Below are 13,620 nucleotides of genomic sequence, written 5' to 3' on the forward strand. Positions count from 1 at the left end.
CATTGTTGATGCGGAGAACAATCTTTTAAAATTGATTGTAGGAATTGATTTACTATCTACATGGAGCAATGTTGTCAACACAGGAGTTCATTTGAGAAAAACACTTAGAAGATGTGAATTTGTTTGGAACTGAAATATTACGAAATGTAGTATCTTGATATTTTTTAACCCTACGACATGTCGGATTGTTTTAAGTAGTAAAGGACTCGGTCAACTTTACAACAGTAGCGGTGGGAAAAATGTAACAATTAATTTCTTAAACAAAGTACACAGGCAGTAGTTCACAGAGCAAATTTAAAGAGTGAGGATGTGGCGCAACGGCCAGAGCTGCCGACCTTGGAGCCAGGTTTGAGTCACGGCGTCCGCTTAACATCCTGTGATTCTGAGCAAATCACGTAATATTACCGTGCCTACCAAAACTGAGTGTGTCCTTGTGTAACTAACTGGTGCTCATGTAAAGCGCTTTAACCCCTTCCATGCTGATGACGGCCCCCAGCCGTCATGCATCACGGTGCTCGTGTGCTGATGATGGCTGGGGGCCTTCATGAACCCGCCCACTCTTCAAAACGGCCGCACAGGCGCAGAATTGCAGCCGCGCCCAAGGGGTTAATACCTTCAGGTCGAGTTCGCGTTAAATAAAACTGCAACAACAACAAAAATAAGAAAGAAAATGTGATACGTTAGACAGCACCTTGCTACAGAATGATGCAAATTGAGCAAGGAAGGAAAACCTTGCCCTAAACAACGAAGATATGGTCTGAAGCACACCTAGAGAGTAACAACAATCCATAAAATAAAAGAACATAAGCTCAGAGAGCTGCGGAGATGGACCGTGAGATACTATTTATTATACAATGTGATATGGAAACTGTTCCTATGTTGTTTTTACTCATTTTAGATCACAATCTGTATATGTATGTGTGCATAGATGATCTTGTATTTACAATATACAATACATATGTAACAGTCCTTGTAGCAAGAAAGGTAGCGGTGTCAATTAACAGGCAAATAAGGATATGTGTCGAGCTCTCGTGGTGAATAAGGAAACAGCCAACACATGTTTCGTCAATATGAATTATTCAATACTGTAACGATGTGTAGACCGATGTTAAAGTACCAATATTAGATCAGAGTAAGGGATAATGACAAAAGCAAAGAGGCGATGGAAGAGGGGAGAGTGCATGAAATTGTGTTCCAAAGCAATCGCCAACCCTGAAGACAGTGAGATTCCACCTGTAATTCCTAGAATCTCAGTAGTTGAAATTCTGTCCTGCCCTATAGAAAAGCAATCTAGAGTTGGTACGTAAAATGTCTCTAAATACTTAGACAACCATTGATTGGAGGGAAACAGATATAATTATGAAATTCATACCACCGACTATAAAAACACCCACACGTGCACCGGAAAATAAAAGTGGTAATCCGTCAATAATAAGATAGCTACCTATAGTAACTGATGATAATAAATGGTAGCTGGTGATGGATGGTAGTCCTGCAAACTTGCGAAGTAACATTAACTTGTCACCAGAGCAGAAAATGGGTATTACATGGTTGAGGGTAAGGGGAATGATGGAAAAGTAGAAATACGCAGGTAAAATAAAGGAGGGGGCAGTATGCACTGCTAGGCAAGGTATATTACAAAATGAAGTGAAACTGATGTAGTAATTGCGTTACAGAGTAATGCAGGGATGCGTCATGATTCACCATTGCATTACCCCATAACACAAAGTAAACTTTTTTACCTACATTTCCATCGTTCCCCGTACCCTCAATCCTTTTCTCTTCCGCAGCATTTCCCCCTCTAATTATCAGACATCTCATAATGAGAGCCTTCGAGGTGCAACCAGTGTCTATACTCACTCAGCTGTCTGTGGTGTTTGTGTTTGCTGCAGAAGAGCATTTCACATTTCTATCTGTTTGTTTCACCTTTATTATGTATTACGTGTTGTGGGGTTAAATCAACAGAAGTGGGGTGAGGCTGGTCCTACTCACAGCCTAGGTGAGGCTAAGTTGGTTAGGCCCTTTTCAGACAGGATAAACTGCATTGTTGGGCAAATTCCATGCATGTCATAAGTTAATTTTAAAACCGCATTTATTTGAATTTCCTCCATCCGCTTCTGCGAGCCTCTGAAGCTGGTTTGCAAAGTAGGCAGAATTAGACCCAGTATAAAGGGTACCATATTCCGAGCTAGGATTGCCACCACTCTAGAGCCAGATGTGAGTCCCGCGTGTTTCTGAAGAGTGTACCCCAAATTTATGGAGTGCTAGGTAGCGATTGCCCCTCAGGTGTGTCTCCTGTAGGAAGACCAGATCGGGGGTTTTTCTACGTTGGTGTTGTAGTACCATGGTCCATTTAATTTTATCACCTAGACCATTGATGTTCCATGTTAGGACCTTTAGGGCAGTTCTAACCTGAGTAGCCATGTCTTAGCTGGGGAAAATGAGACCCATCCTCCTCCACTCACCCAACTTCCCTGTCTCTTCGTAACCGAGTGTCATGTAAACCATATGTCGGTGTATTTAAGAGCAAAAACATTAAAACATCAAGCATGCATAACCCATGAATGCCCAAACCCTTCCCTATAAAGAAATCCCCCTACCCTGCACCGTAGGCATAAAACAACTACCCACATCCCCAATTTGCAGAGCACATGTCGTCCCTTTGTAACATACACTATGTACCTGGGTCAGCCAGCACGTCACATCTTGACAGGTGACAGCCTCCAGCATGTGAGTGAGGGGCATATGTAGGTAATTCACATTTTGGGATTCTCAAATAGCTATTTTTAAGGAATCACTACTTGAGAATTGCAAAATGGAATGTAGGTAAAAAGTCGCAATTTTTTTGCGAATCTCAAAAATTCCTTAATTGCGATTAGCAAATTGCGAAACGCAATTAAGGAATGAGTGTCCTATTCATTCCTATGGGCCAAGAGGCCCATAGGAATGAATGGGGATACATTCTCAAATTGCGATTTTGTATGAGAAAATCGCAATTTGAGAATCGCAATTCCAAGGGTGCCAGGGTGTCCAAAGGACACCTGTTGCGCCCCTGGAATGTGACTGTAAGTGCATGTGGCGCACATACATGCCCTAAGGGCATGTCTGTGCGCCACATGGCACTTTGAATTTTAATAAAAAATTTATTTTGAAAGGAAATCGCAAAATACCATCTATTTGGAGTAGGTGGTATTTTGTGATTCCTTAGGCCCAAATCGCTATTTTAAAGGAACCCCTACATAGCATTTAAGGAATCGCAAAATTGTGATTCCTTAAATGCTTGAGCAATATTTGCGATTCCTTATTTTGCTATGTGGTACCTACATACCAACTCTCCAGAGTTGCGGCGGCCTCTCAGCATCCCCTGGGGGCATCCACAAGTCCTCGGACCAGCAGTCCGCGTCCTCTCCGGTAGTCTCTTCCTTGTCCCTCAGCGTCTCCTGGAGTTCCCTCGCCTCCTGCGGCTCCTTCGGTTCAGACTCCTTGGCGTCTTCCGGGTTCCACCTACCGCGCTCCTCGTCCTCCCGCGTCCACTCCCATAAAGTCAGTTTTCCGTCTCATCCAGTGAGCGCTTTCCTTCCCATTGGCTGACCTTCCTTTCCTTCTCCGTGATTTCCTGTAAAGGGGAAGGAGGGTTTTCAGTTAACTCCTGAAGTCCTGTATTGCTGTTCGGACAGAACACGGCAGAAAGGAGTGAGTCCTCGTCGTTCTCATCTACCTTTTCCTTACATCCCCCTTCCCTGACTTTCTTGCCTGCAAGAAATGGTTCTAAAGGGTACCTTGAGAGAAAGTCGACGTTAGCATGTTCTTTTCCTATTCGATGTAAAGTGATGAAACGATAGGGCTGCAGGGCTAGGAACCATCTTAAGACCCTATCGTTATGCCCTTTATTCTTAGCCATCCATTCCAATCGGCATGATCTGTAAATAAGATGAACTCCCATCCCTCTAGATAATAACGAAGAGACTCTATCGCACACTTGATAGCCAGTGCCTCTTTTTCTACCACAGCATATTTCTTTTCCTTCGGGAATAGCTTGCGAATAATATAGAGGATCGGTCATTCTTGTCCTAAAGAATCCCTCTGTGATAGTACTGCCCTTAATCCGTGTTCAGAGGCATCTGTTTGCAATATAAAGGGTTTATCGTAATCTGGGCTAAGAAGGACAGGTTTGGTTGTTATAGCCTGTTTTAATTGTCTGAAAGCGTGTAATGCCTCCGGGGAAGGATGGTTTAATTCTTTTTCGTTTTTGGCCTCTTTCTTAAGGAGATTCGTCAAAGGGTTAGCTATGTTGGAGAAGTCAGGGATGAACCGTCGGTAGTAACCGAGGACCCCCAAGAAGGCTCTTAACTCTCTCTTGTTTTTAGGGAAGGGAAGGGAATGGCAGTGATGGATTCTACCTTTTCCTGCTGCGGTTTTATCAGGCCTTCACCTAACAGATACCCTAAATATTTAACAGACCTTGCGGCCAGTTTGCTTTTGGAGGGATGGATGGTAAAACCCTTCTTCCTCAGTGTATAAACTACTGTTTCCAAATGTTGTAAATGTTGTTCCCAGGTGACAATATCATCAATGTAGGCAGCCGCGAAGGCAGCACAAGGTTTCAGAACGGTATTAATTATCCTATGAAAAGTAGGGGGTGCCCCATGTAACCCGGAGGGTAGGACAGTAAAGTGGAACAACCCTTCAGGGGTAGATAAGGCAGTTTTCTCCCTATCCTGTTTAAGCAAGGGTACATGCCAATATCCTTTGCAGAGGTCGAGAGTACTTATATAGCAAGCTTTTCCTATCCTTTCTATTATCTTGTCGACTCTCGGCAAAGGATACGTGTCAAACTGAGAAATTTTATTCACCTCTCTGAAGTCAATACAAAACCTGATGGACCCTTCAGGTTTCGGTACTAAAACAATCGGTTAATTCCACTCACTAGAGGAGTGTTCAATGATTCCCATGTTCAGCATCTGTTCTACCTCTCTTTTCACTGCTTCTCGCTTGGCCTCTGGAATACGATAGGGCCGTAATTTCAATTTCTTCCTTGGGACAGTATTGATCTCGTGTTCCAGGACCGCTGTTTTCCCAGGCATAAGGTAAACACTTCTTGTAGAGTCTGCAAACGAGTACACAACTCGTCTCTCTGTGGTGTTGGAAGGTCAGGGTCAATTCTCTTGCTATACAATGGTTAATTCCTATCGACTAGCCCCACTAAAGTAAGAATGGGTCCTTCCCATCTTTTTAACAAGTTAACGTGGCATATTTGGGTATGTGTGGATCTTTTGGGATCTAGTTCCAAACGATGTGTCACTGGGGTTACCTTCTCTTTCAATTGGAAAGGTCCCTGCCACTGACCTAGCATTTTGTGTTCTGAAGTGGATAACATTAGTAGAACATAGTCACCCACATCAAAGGATCATATCCTTGCTCGTTTGTCATATTGATTCTTTTGTAAAGTTTGTGCTTGTTCTAGATGAGATCATACTATGCTACGCAATTCCTGCAAATGCGTTTTAAGGCTTGCTACATACTCTGGTAAGGGCTCGCCCCCTGACTCTTCCTCCCATTCTTTCTTTGCCATTTCTAACAAGGTACGTGGAGGTCTCCCATACAACAGCTCAAAGGGGGAGTACCCCGTGCTCTTCTGTTGCTTGCATCAAATGGCAAAGAAAGCCAATGGCAGCATGTCCTCCCATTTTTGGGTTTCTAAATCAAGTAGTTTTTTTAAAGTTGCTTTAAGCGTATCGTTATACCTTTCTAGTAATCCATCCCTTTGAGGATGGTAAGCGGATGTTTTTATTTGTTTGATGTCGAGTTGTTGACATACTTGCTTCATCAATTGCGAAATAAAAGGGGTACCTTGATCGGTTATGATTTCTCGTGCAAACCCTACTCTAGAGAAGATCGTTACTATAGCTTTGGCTATCTGGGTTGCTTTAGGGTGTCGCAGTTCTACCGCCTCGGGAAAACGAGTGGCATAATCACCAACACATACCTACATCCACTTCTAGAGGGTCGAAGGGGCCCAATGATGTCCATACCACCCGGAAAAAGGGCTCCTCAATTATGGGTAAGGGCCGAAGAGGAGCTTTCTGGGGGAAGACTTCGGCTAGAGAGAACATTCCCTACAATACTGGCAGATCTGGTGATAAATTCCAGGCCAATAGAATTTCTCGAGAATTTCTTTCTCTGTTTTCTCACTACCGAAATGCCCCCCTAGCAGGTGACTGTTGGCTAAGAAAAGCACCTTTTCTCTGTATCTTTGGGGTATAAGTAACTGAGCATCGTGGTTCCTTTCCCCCTTTCTATACAGTAAACCTCTTTTTACAAAGAAATAATGACCTACTTGGTCAGGGTCATCTTCCTCCTTGGCTTGATTCTAAACCTCCTTTAGGGTGGGGTCTTCCCTTTGCGCAGCGTACTTGGTCAGGGTCATCTTCCTCCTTGGCTTGATTCCAAGCCTCCTTTAGGGTGGGGTCTTCCCTTTGCGCAGCGTGAAATCCTGGGTCATACTGCCACATAGGGTCTTCCTTTGGTTTGGTCCTGATTTTTTTCTCCCGTTTCTTTTGTTTATTACTCTTTCTTGGCTTCCCTGGGAAGGAGTCTAGATCTTGTTGTATGGCGAATGGAGCTGTCCTCCTCCACTCATCTGTCTCAGTATGCAAAAGCTGGTTTATGTAAGGATAGTCCCTTCCTAGTATAAAAGGTTCAGGTAATTTAGGGACGAGCCCCACGTGTAAAGGAACAGGTTGGGTAGTTGGCTCATGTTTTACTTGCACATCTGTGGTAGGGTATTGCCTGCTGTTGCCATGAACACATTGAACGTTTACAATACCCTTGGTTTGAGGATTACCTCCTGGTAGGATTTGGGGCCTTATAACACTGTGTAAACATTCCGTATCAATTAGGGCTGGCCGATCTTTCCCGTTTACCTTTACTGTTTTATGGAAGGGAAGCTGTTGTCCCTCCTTGGTGCAATAGAAGGACCTGGCTAATCCATTGGCTCTTCTTTTTGGGGGCAAATTCTAGCTATATGTCCAACCCTCCACAATTAAAGTATTGGGGCGGGTCATAAGGGAACTGGTAGGGGTCCTGGTACTAAGGTGACGGTTTTGGGTTTTCTAGGGACAAGGGGTCTACTACCTTTGGAAATGTTACTCTCAGAGGACTTCCCATGTGTATCTCCTTTCTGTAATTTGAAAGCCCTGCTGAAAGCGCTGGCTATCTCCACCGCCCTGTCCATGTTAAGCTTAATATGTTGGCGCACCCATTTCTGTATGGGGGGATGTAGGGAGGCTAAATATTGTTCCAAGTGTATTCTCTCCATGATTTCGTCCTTGGTTGAGCTTAGTGGTTTTAGCCAGCGGTCTGCCATGTCTTTCCCTCTAAAGGATAGGGCTCTGGGTGTTTCTTGGGATCCTTCCTTCAGTTGCCGGAGGCGCATACGATAGGTATCCTCATCTATCCCTAGACGCTCTAAGATAGTCTTCTTTATATCCTCATAGGGGGTGAGGCCAAGGAGATTGACCGCTTGATATGCGGCTTGCATATCCCCTGAAAGGAGGGGTCCCAGGTAGTGGCCCCATTTTTCCCCGGCCCATCCTGCTGCTCTAGCCATTCACTCGAAGTTTGAAAAGAAAAAGTCTGGATCTTCTCCATCCACATATTTTTGGAGCACTACAGAGGGTAAGGTGGTATGTCCCCGTTGTTGACCGAGAGTATCAGCCAGCTTCCCTATTACAGTTTCTTGACTTTGGCTTTGTTGAGTTAGGGTTTGATGGAGTTTCTCTCTGTCCTCTTCAGCTACTGCCAGGAATTTTTCCATAACGCGCCCTAGTTTTTCCTGATTGTCCGCCATTCTCTGGCAGGTATGCTCAGACGTGAGTCCCTTGCTCACTTTGCCACTGGATTCAAGCAAGCCGGGCTGAAGAAGGCTGGAATGCCAGAAACCGGTCCTCGGAAGCTTGTTTCCGGTCCAGGGAAGACATGGCTTGGCTGTTCGGGCTGGACTGTTCCCATGAGGCACAGGGTCAGACTGATTTGCATATGGCCATGTCTGAACTGGGGTGGCAGAGTGGGCTAAAGAATGGTGAAGGATTAAACCCAGATCTTTTGACTGGGTGTGAGTGTTTGATTGATTCAGATGCTCCGTCCATCACCACCCCCTTTTGTACCGCATTCTCTGAAGTGCGGCCTCCATTTCCGTGAATTCCACTTCTAACACCACTTGTCGGAGGGATGGGTGGAAATGGAAACTAGGAGGACGAAGTGTGGGTTGAATGAAGAGGTTTTATTGAGGAGTTATACAAGATGGGGTGGGAATTATTGAGAATAACACAGATTGTCCAATGATGATGATGATGGTATACCGACGCTCTGGATGGTCAGGTGGTTGTGATATGAATTGCCTTGTACAGCTGTTATTCACTCCTTTCTTTCTCCTCTCTGTGGACAGCCAGCACAGAAGGCTCAACGAAAAGGAAAGAGCGGTCAGTGGACTGTATGAGTTTATGGGTTTTTATTTACCGTCACCACACCCGAAGTGTCTCAAGGAAAAAAAATAAAGAAAGCATGAACACACTCTGGGGTTCGGCTTCTCCTTTTCTCAGGAGAATATATCCGATTTTTTTCTTTCCTTCCGAGGTGCAAAGGAGGCTGAGTTCGGGGAAATCCTCCCCCTTTTCACTATAGCCATAATAATCCCTTTCGTGCACCTCACAAACTACATATGACCAACTTTAGGGGACGATAGTGCCGGTGGGGTTAGGGAACTGGGAAGGTAGTGCCAGAGGGGTTTTAACGGATGTGCGGTGTACAAAATAAGAAAGAAATGTGACCGCATTAAGTCTTGTACTCGTAGTTCCCGCCCTCCTCTCTTGTCCCTGCAGATCCACTCACTGCATCTGCCGCAGCTCTCCAGAGTTGCGGCGGTCTCTCAGCATCCTCCGGGGGCGTACACCAGTCCTCGGACCAGCAGTCAGCGTCCTCTCCGGTAGTCTCTTCTTCATCCCTCGGCGACTCCTGGAGTTCCCTCGCCTCCTACGGCTCCTTCGGTTCAGACTCCTTGGCGTCTTCCGGGTTCCTCCTACCGCGCTCCTCGTCCTCCTGCGTCCACTCCCATAAAGTCAGTTGTCCCGCCTCATTCGGTGAGCGCTTTCCTTCCCATTGGCTGACCTTCCTTTCCTTCTCTCTGATTTCCTGTAGAGGGAAAGGAGGGTTTTCAGTTAACTCCTCAAGTCCTGTATTGGTGTTCGGACAGAACACGGCAGAAAGGGGTGAGTCCTCGTCGTTCTCATGTACCTTTTCCTAACCGGGGGGTTTAGGTATAGGAATGGGTGCCCCGCGTGCCCTTTCATCGAGAAAAAGTTTGCGAGGCGTTTGGGCTTCAAGTGTTTGATGATAAGTTCCTCCAAGAAGAGGTCTATGCAGAGGCCTGCCGCACCCTCCTTCACCCCCAACACCCTTATGTTGTTTCTCCGGGCCCTCTCTTCCTGGTCTTCAAGCTTTGCGGCCATTATCATAGGCTGGTGGGCCAGGTGCTGCACCCGCTCTTCTAATTTCCCAATGGCATATTGGAGTTCACTAATGTTTGTCTCTGTGGCAGCTACCTTCTCTGAGTTTTTATTCACGTCCGCCCTAAGAAGGTTTACTTCTATAGTAACGTTGTCCATGTTGGACTCCAGAGTCTTTCCCAATTCATGAATGGCTCTCATTATGGCTCCATTGATGGCTCTTGTGCTTCCTGCCCACCGTGCTCCGCCGCTCTCTCCACCGCTGCCTGCCTAGATACCACATATTGTACCACATATTTGTCCAGTTTGTGGGCTTAGGTTGGGGGGACGCCCTTTGGTCTCATTTTGTCCGTATCGCGGGAGCACCCCGGTCTCTCCCCCTACTTTACAGCGGTCTCTTGGAGGGAGGAGTTTGGTCTCCCAAGGGATGATCTGTTTCCCCCTGCTTCCAGACCCAGATCAATAGCTCAGGGGGCTGGGTGGCTTCTGTCAATCCCTTTTCCACCATGCGTTCTCATTTCATTGCTCGCTCATGCGTTTCAGTATTACTCCCTTTATCTGCTCTTTCGTCCATATGCTGGTAATCTGGCACCAGCCCCCCTTGGCTCTCTTGTACTGGACCTCAGTTTTCTCGCAGGTATGGCCCGACTCACCTTGGGCCGATCGTCACCATCTATCAGTCTCCAGCTCCACTCAATACAGCCAGACTCTCCTAGTAACGGCCCAGCCCGTGCCCCAGTGCACGGTTTCTCTGCCTTGATCTCTGGGACGGCCCGACTCCCCAGTGGGCTGCCCCGCCCAGCACCTCGAAGGCTGTGGGACAGTCGAGGTGTTGGGCCGGTAGACTCCACCCCCGGTGCTCTCTCCATGCTCTGCCGCTTCCTTTCTCCGTTGTCCCAGATCACTAGGGATACCACTACTCTCAGGCCACCTACTCCACCCTTGTTCTTTCTCAAGTCACTGCTCCGACTCGGGTGGGGAAGGAGAATTCGACCATACCCCCAGGGCCCCGTCTCATCCGGACTCCGGTCCGCAGTCATCAGTTTCTACTTGCAGCTTCTGGAGCTCGGCTCCCAGGCACGCCCTGTACTGGCCTCCTCCATCAGAAGTAGTCCTGGAGCCGTTAGCCTCCCTGTATCATCGTTGTCGGGTCAGCAGCTGCCCAAAAGGTTAACCCCAGTGAGGGAATACACCCTGGTATGCCCCGCAGTTAAGGGTCAGGCGGATTGTGTATGGATATCGTGGGTGAAAGCAGGGCCGCCGCAGAGCTTCTAAACTATGCAGCCATCTTGGCTGATGCCAAGCCACGCCCGCCCCTTTTTCAATAATTTAGGTTGATAAAAGCAAGATGAGACAACAGTTTTAATCCTAGGAGCCACAGATAGTTGGAGTCTTGGTAAATCCCAGGTAGGTTTTGTTAGCATTTAAGTGCAGGAAGTTCAGTGACATTTGTTGGTAGATAGCTAGGAGACAATTAGGTATCTTTGTAGCTGAGTCGGTGATTGCTTGAGCAGCCAAACGATGATATGAGTATCATCTACTTATGATAGAGCAGTACAATGAGCGCAATCCTATCCTGAATTTGCAATAATTACCAAACTTCTGCCAAGCAATACTAACCATAGCTATACTATTAGAGCTAATTACACATGTGTTAGATTTTTAAAGCTCATAATAAATAATTTAATGAACATATATGTAAATGGTTTAGATCCATGAAATTCTAAATATAAATAAATAACTGAATTGTTATGCTATAAAATATTCTAATTGACTGATATATTTTTGTAAATGACCACAAATAACTAACCTTAGCAAATGTAACCTAGTGTTCTGGTGTGCACTTTCAGTCACTAGAAACCCCAAAGCCCTTAAACCGTTTTTAGGATTGTAGACTGCGTTCTGGGTTGTGTATCAGATCCTACTCCTCACACTTGGTGGTGCATCTTTTCTTGTACTGCCATTATTGCTGGTTTGGAGGTGCCTAGCTTTGATTTTAGACCGAAGACGGCTGCAATGCCAGAAACCGGTCCCCGGGAGCTTGTTTCCTTCCCAGTGTAAGAATTGGCTTTTGTAGTTTGGTTTGCCCTGTTCCCATCATGCACTGGGACAGGAACAGACTAATTTGCATACAGCCAGGTTCTGAAACTGGGATGGTGCAGTGAGCTAAAAAACGGTGTTGGATCTAGCCCTGATCTCTTGACTGGGTGAGAGCTTTCTGCTTAATTCAGAGACTCTGTCCCTCACCACCCCTTGTTGTAAATATTTTTGTCCACCCTAAGCGTGGAAGGGTATTCTCAGATGTGAGACCCTTGCTCATTGCACCATCAGGATTCAAGCAAACCGGGCCGAAGACGGCTGCAATGCCAGAAACCGGTCCCCGGGAGCTTGTTTCCTTCCCAGTGTAAGAATTGGCTTTTGTAGTTTGGTTTGCCCTGTTCCCATCATGCACTGGGACAGGAACAGACTAATTTGCATACAGCCAGGTTCTGAAACTGGGATGGTGCAGTGAGCTAAAAAACGGTGTTGGATCTAGCCCTGATCTCTTGACTGGGTGAGAGCTTTCTGCTTAATTCAGAGACTCTGTCCCTCACCACCCCTTGTTGTAAATATTTTTGTCCACCCTAAGCGTGGAAGGGTATTCTCAGATGTGAGACCCTTGCTCATTGCACCATCAGGATTCAAGCAAACCGGGCCGAAGACGGCTGCAATGCCAGAAACCGGTCCCCGGGAGCTTGTTTCCTTCCCAGTGTAAGAATTGGCTTTTGTAGTTTGGTTTGCCCTGTTCCCATCATGCACTGGGACAGGAACAGACTAATTTGCATACAGCCAGGTTCTGAAACTGGGATGGTGCAGTGAGCTAAAAAACGGTGTTGGATCTAGCCCTGATCTCTTGACTGGGTGAGAGCTTTCTGCTTAATTCAGAGACTCTGTCCCTCACCACCCCTTGTTGTAAATATTTTTGTCCACCCTAAGCGTGGAAGGGTATTCTCAGATGTGAGACCCTTGCTCATTGCACCATCAGGATTCAAGCAAACCGGGCCGAAGACGGCTGCAATGCCAGAAACCGGTCCCCGGGAGCTTGTTTCCTTCCCAGTGTAAGAATTGGCTTTTGTAGTTTGGTTTGCCCTGTTCCCATCATGCACTGGGACAGGAACAGACTAATTTGCATACAGCCAGGTTCTGAAACTGGGATGGTGCAGTGAGCTAAAAAACGGTGTTGGATCTAGCCCTGATCTCTTGACTGGGTGAGAGCTTTCTGCTTAATTCAGAGACTCTGTCCCTCACCACCCCTTGTTGTAAATAGCTTTGATTTTAGTAGCGCCATCTTGGAAGGGAATTTTAGGCATTCTATATTCATGTTTATGATTTGGTTTTCTCTCTATTATTCTAATTAGATTTGATTTCCATGTAAACTTGTGTAGAGACGCAGTCTAGTGGTTGCACGTCACGCCCAGACGTGACGTGCCGGCGGCCAGGTTTGGCTGCGCGCGCACCCGCGCGAGATTGGCGCGAAGGAGCGGATACGAGCAAGACATGCTCGGCGCTCTATAGGGAAAGAAATGTTAATAAAGGCTTTAAATATACAGCGACTGCAGCGTGGTTACTGGGGGTAACACACATCATTACAATGGCGCCGAGGGTGGGATGCCAGACCCCCCACCCCCCACAGTGAGAGACCACACCGAGGGAACCAGCAAGACACCGGTGGGCAAGTGCAACACATGACAAACAGAACCACAGCAGAACCACAGCGCCCAGAGAGCCAGAAGGCCGAGGAAGACGACGCTTACTGAGCAGGTACCCTGTAGAGCGCGGCAGAGCACTAGAACACCCTAAGGCACAGGAAGGCCACCACAGGAAGGGACAGACCCCGGGGTGGCAAGGAGAGTGCGCCAGGACCTAGCACAACCTTGAAGTCTAGAGGAGCGCGCTGGATACCTCACCAAAGCGCGAGGGGGCTGACGCAGGTAGTCCCCAGACCCACATCAGCAAAGAAGAGCAAGACAGCACACCAGGGAGCCCCAGAGGCCAAATAAGTGCGCAACCCCAGGTCAAGAGCGAGAGGATGAGTGCGCAGGCAGGATATGCGACGGCGCCGGTGCAGTTCCTACCC

The 13,620-nt window shown here is 46.8% G+C and overlaps 1 protein-coding gene across 2 annotated transcripts in view; it reads left to right on the plus strand.

Moving 5' to 3' along the window:
- DMAC2L (distal membrane arm assembly component 2 like) overlaps positions 1-13,620 on the plus strand; it is a 126,486-nt gene that overhangs the window by 57,326 nt on the left and 55,540 nt on the right. The window lies entirely within an intron of this gene.

This window comes from Lissotriton vulgaris, chromosome 9, assembly GCF_964263255.1.
Source record: "Lissotriton vulgaris chromosome 9, aLisVul1.2, whole genome shotgun sequence".
Lineage (NCBI taxonomy): Eukaryota > Metazoa > Chordata > Amphibia > Caudata > Salamandridae > Lissotriton > Lissotriton vulgaris.